Source organism: Dermacentor andersoni, chromosome 8 (genome assembly GCF_023375885.2).
Source record: "Dermacentor andersoni chromosome 8, qqDerAnde1_hic_scaffold, whole genome shotgun sequence".
NCBI classification, from domain to species: Eukaryota; Metazoa; Arthropoda; class Arachnida; order Ixodida; family Ixodidae; genus Dermacentor; species Dermacentor andersoni.
In genome coordinates, this window is record NC_092821.1 from 135002912 (window position 1) to 135008610 (window position 5699).

General features: G+C 45.6%; 1 long non-coding RNA gene across 2 annotated transcripts; it reads left to right on the forward strand.

Moving 5' to 3' along the window:
• Positions 1-1635: 1635 nt before the first annotated feature.
• On the forward strand, positions 1636-5490 carry LOC129383277 (uncharacterized). 2 transcript variants are annotated; one of them, XR_008611150.1, is made up of 3 exons: positions 1636-2008; positions 2091-2339; positions 5291-5490. It is a non-coding gene; the product is annotated as an uncharacterized lncRNA (long non-coding RNA). The 2 variants fall into 2 exon arrangements; XR_008611151.1 differs by lacking the exon at positions 5291-5490 and adding an exon at positions 3955-4981.
• Positions 5491-5699: the final 209 nt, after the last annotated feature.

A 5699-nucleotide genomic window follows, 5' to 3' on the forward strand; every position in this document is an offset into this window, starting at 1 on the left:
ACAGGGACCACAATGGCTTCCTTCCACGCGGTTGGAAGGTACCCTGCATTCCAGATGGTGTTGAAAAGTGTGAGTAGTGTAAGTTGCGTGTCATTGTGTAAGTTTTTGAGCATTTCATACATGACTCTATCAGATCCTGGTGCGGAGCTCTTGCATGCGCTCAGGGCAGCTCTTAATTCGGCAATACTAAATGGACGGTTGTAAGGCTCATTCTCTCGACATTTTCTTGTCAATGGCTTACATTCTTCTATTTGCTTATATTTCAGGAAGGATTGCGAATAATGATTTGAACTTGATACGCTCTCAAAGTGCTCCCCAAGTGAGTCTGCCTGATCTTGCAGTGTATCGCCCTGTGTATTTACCAAAGGAAGCGAATATGTTTGTCGCCCTATAATTCTGTTTACCTTGTTCCATACTTTGGCCTCATCTGTATAAGAGTTTATACTCGATAAAAACTTCTCCCAACTTTCTCTTCTAGCCTGTCGGCGGGTTCTCCTGCCTTGGGACTTTACTTTCTTAAACTTGACAAGATTTTCTGCAGTGGGCGAAGCGCGTAGCAACCCCCACGCTTTGTTCTGATTTCTACGTGCGATTCTGCATTCATCATTCCACCACGGGACATGCCGTTTGCATGCCGAGCCATTTACTTCACGTATGCATTTACATGCGGCATCTATTATGAAGGCTGTGAAGTACTCCACAGCAGCGTCGATTTCTAAAGAAGACATGTCATCCCATGATATACTAGTTAAGTTTCGGAATTCCTCCCAGTCTGCTGTGTCAATCTTCCACCTAGAAGCCTGTGGTGGATATTAATTTTCTTTAAGTGTTCTAAATAGTATGGGGAAGTATTCGCTTCCGTAGGGATTATTCGTAACTTTCCATTCGAGTTCGGGCAGTATAGACGGGGAAATTATGCTCAGATCTATTGAAGAAAAGGTTCTGTTTGCAAAAGAGTAATATGTAGGTTCTTTCTTATTGAGAAAGCACGCTCCAGAAGAAAAAAGGAACTGTTCAACAAGACGACCTCGCGCGTCTGTACGAGAGTCACCCCACAGGGAGCTGTGCGCATTGAAATCGCCAAGAACAACATAAGGTTCTGGGAGTTCGTCTATAAATGACTGAAATTCATGTTTGTTTAATTTGTAGTGTGGGGGTACGTAAAGCGAGCAAATGGTGACGAGTTTATTAAGGAGAACAGCTCGAACCGCCACTGCCTCAAGGGCCGTTCGTAGCTGTAAACGTTGACAGGCTACGCTTTTTTGAATTATAATTGCAACACCGCCCGATGATGCGACAGCATCATCGCGATCTTTCCGAAAAGTAACATATTGTCGAAGAAAGTTTGTGTATTTTGATTTCAAGTGTGTTTCCTGTAAACACAGCACTTTTGGATTGTGTGTATGGATGAGTTCTTGCACATCATCAAGATTCCTAAGAAGACCTCTGACATTCCATTGAATGATTTGTGTATCCATATTTAAAGAAATATAGGTGCTGTGTTTACGGAAACGGAAGGGATGCCTTATATTACAGAGCCCTTTCGAGGCCCTGTAATAGGTGTTTTGTTCTTTCTGAAGCGTTCGAGCGATTCTCGACGCTCCTTAGGTGTTTGGTGCGCCTTCGGAACAGGTGTGGTGTCCATTGCCTCCTGTGAGACGCCGGACAAGCGCTCTTGCGAGCGAGAGGTTTTCCGAGAGAGTCCTGCCCCGGAAGGCAAGACCCCTGCGCCCACCAGCCCGGAGGTCGATGGGGCTCCCTGAGGGATTTGGCTGCGCTGGCCGTTGCGAGCGCTGGAAGGGGTCTCGGAGGTTGGGGCAGCTTCGGCTGCGCCCACCTTCGGGGTCGATGGCCCCGTCTGCTGGGTTGGCGGAGCAGCGCTAGCGGCAACCGCCGCGGGGGCAGATGGCGTAACTGCCGACTCACTGCCTGTGAGTCGGACAGCCGCCGGAGGCCGTTGTGACGCTGCCCCCTTACGCGCCACTTCGGCAAAGCTGCTCTTAGGCAGGTATGACACCCGCCTACGTGCCTCTGTGAAAGATATGTTTTCTTTGACTTTGATTGTAACAATCTCCTTTTCTCTTTTCCAGGACGGGCATGAGCGCGAATATGCAGGATGCTCGCCATCACAGTTGACACAATGTGGAGTTTTCTGGCATGTTTCGGAAGAATGTTCATTGTCACTGCACTTGGCACATGTCAGGCGGCCTCGACAGTTCTGTGAACTGTGGCCGAACCTTTGGCACTTAAAGCATCTGAGAGGATTGGGAACGTATGGCCGAACACGAAGTTTGATATAACCAGCCTCGACGGACTCGGGGAGGACACTTGAACCGAAAGTGAGTATCAGGTGTTTCGTATTTATCTCTTTACCGTCTCGCCTGATCTTAATTCGCTTAACATTTATGACATTCTGTTCACTGAAGCCCTCCAAGAGTTCAGCTTCAGTGAGCTCTAGCATGTCATCGTCCGAGACAACGCCGCGGGTGGTGTTCATGGTTCGGTGCGGAGTAACTGTAATTTGGGTCTCCCCAAATGAGACAAGTTTCGGCAGTTTCTCGTACTGCTTCTTATTGTGGAGCTCCAAGAGAAGATCACCACTTGTCATTCTCGACGCCTTATATCCTGTTCCAAAAACTTCAGTTAAAGGCTTAGAAACAAGGAACGGTGAAATGTTACGCACTAGTTCGTCTGGGTTTTCTGAGTGGATCACATGATATCTAGGAAAGCTCTGGACTTGTCGTCCGAAAAACTGAAAGAGATCTTCGGTGCGCCCTCGTTTGTGAGGGCGATCAGGGAGTTTAGGAAAAGCGATTTCCATGAGTACAGTAGTGTTTTCGGCCGCGATGCCGACCACCCACCATGGAGCCCAACAGGGGGACGTGACAGGAGTTCCTGCTAGAGAAACCCTGCCAACGCCAGCCGTACATCGCTGCTATAACCAAATACAGCATAACCAAGGCTGGCTAGCTACACAAGGTTAACCCTTGCCGCCGGGAGACTGGGAAGTTAGCAGAAGTGAAGAGAAGACAGGAAAGATGAAAAAGGCGAGAGAGAAAGACGAAGATTGGAGAGGAGGTTAGGAAAAGGCGACTGCCGATTTCCCCCGGGTGGGTCAGTCCGGGGGTGCCGTCTATGTGAAGCCGAGGCCGAAGAGGTGTGTTGCCTCCGCCGGGGGGCCTTAAAGGTCCAAACACCCGGCATTGGCTCAACCCCCAGGATCCCCTTTTCCCCGGACACGGCTAAGCCGCGCACGGCTACACGCGGGAGGGTCCAACCCTCGTGTGCTCGGGTACGTGGTGTCGCAACACACCAAACACCTGCTGACGCAGACGCCCCTGCGGGGAGTAGTAGACTGTGTTATTCCCTATATTATAGGGTTATTCCGTATCACCACTTCGTAAGTTTGCTTGACTAATGGGTTACTGTATAATTTTAAAGAAAAGTTTCTCCGAGATGTTCACTCCTGATGTCCTCAGCCGCTTCAAGTCCAACTTACCAATTTGGACTAAATAGAGAAAGGCGAATTTATGTACGCTACGCCAACAGGCTAAAGAACGCGTGCATGAATGCCACTCAGCTTAAGGGATAACAGCTCTCGATCAAGAATTATTTGCCTTATATTTGCAAATTGAGTCACACTTATGGCGGCACTTGCCTCAAGCATCAATTACCGCATTTCACGATTCGCCATTCTTTTAGCGCTTTTTTGGCACCAGTGGCACTATTTGCGCATCGTGGTTTGATCAACATTTCTCTAGGGGAAAGCGATGCTGAAGGCCACGCCAACATAAGCAGAGCAATGTTTAGCAGCTTGTTTTATTCATTTGTTTGTATGTGCATGTGCAGCCCTGCTGCCTGCAGCACTAATTTCAAGTGCCCTAGCATTGACTGTACGACTGTTGCCGAGCATTTTATCACCAGATATTTATTTTCATTCTTGCTCTGTTGCAGTTTTCATCAATAACGATTCGTGCAACATCTATGTGTACCGAAAGGACTTACTCCACAAACACTTCCTTCTCCATAAATCGTCTACATTTCAAGCACTTGAACGATAACAAGCACTACATTGAAACTGTTACTAAATAGATTCCCTAAATATGGCATACGCTATAGAAGAGTCAGGGATAGCGCGTATTCCAGATGGACTACAACAAGAAGAGGAACCGCAATTGTACTTTTTTATTTTTAACGTACAGGTCATACGTTTTTAAACAGGGATAAGGTGCTTCAGTAAGGCTGGACAAAGTTTTGATAGGAGAACCTTAGTCAAAGGCGGCCTTGTCATTCTCGCCAGATTAGTTATAACATACGTTACCCGCGGTCCTGGTCAGTGGCGTCTGGCTGTACAGAGAGCGAGAGACTGAAGAGGATATAAGCGCTGTCGCTTGGCATCACTAGGCGTGGTGCCATGACAGATATGACACGAGGTCGAGTGGAGGAACACGGTAAAAAAGACGAGGGAGTTAAGAAGCCTTCAGAGTTCTCTGTTTGTAGAATTGCCATAAATTTGTTGATGACATGGAATTCTTCATATTTATTTCTCAGAGCGAACGAAACTGGTAACTATAGTATACAAAGATCTAATTTACCAAAATTTTGACTTCGCATGATCAACGATTTACAACAGCTTTGAAAATATTTTGATCGTGTTCGTATAGTGTATGTTTAGGCTCGCATTTGTTCGCGGTGCAACTTCGCCAATGCACTATTTTCGCAAGAACAGACTGTCCAAAATATAAAAGAGGTTCGCTGTTCAGCTATTATAAGAACTATGTGGTGGATGTTATAACAATCTGCTTGACTCGTGAACCTGTACAGTAATCCACTTTAATGATCCCAGTTGCAGAAAAATCGTAAAATTGGAAATTAAATTTTTATGATGTTCTTGAAATCCAAATATATACACACTGAATGCCGCTGCCATATTCAGGCACTGTTGAAAAAGACGAGGATGCGCCTTGTAGGTTTACCAGAAGATCAGCGTGGCTGCTGCACTGCTACGAAAGACAATAAAAGTCGATCGATTTCTTCTTCGTGTACTTTAGCATAGGTGAAAAGAAGTTGTCGGCGTAAGTGTTGCGCAAAAGTGCTAAATTTGCCATTATAAATTACCTTTATTCCATGGGTGTGGGAAAAAAAAACAGATATAATGTATAACGATCGCATTCTATTTTGAACACTTGAGTCATTGTTTGCTGTGGTAAAAAAACATTCAACTTTTCGCTAAAGGTGTCCTTTGCGCTCCATTCTGTCGTACGTTTAGCTATTGTGATTTCTTTTGCAGAAAAGTTTATCATTGCTGAAGTCAGCTACGACACACTCGAATGGCTATTTGTGTATCAGGGGCCCATCGCTGACCTTGAAAACCGAACAACAATATCTACTCCTGAGAATATTCATAACAGACTTCTACTATAGGTGAAATCACTGTCAAATTTCCAGAGACAGCGTTTCTTCGGAAGACTTGTAATATATGGCAGTAATTAAAACACACGCTTCAGCTTTGCCTCCCAAGGACAATATATCATGTTCTGCATTACCTCCCGAACATGGTGTGGCACTTTAATTTCCCGAAACCCTTCAATATATACCTATGTAGTGCTTTTATAACTATTTTCAGTAGTAGCGAAATAGGTTTTTTTACTGTAGAGTTCATAATGCACCAACAAACGATATACTGTTCTTGCGTGTCT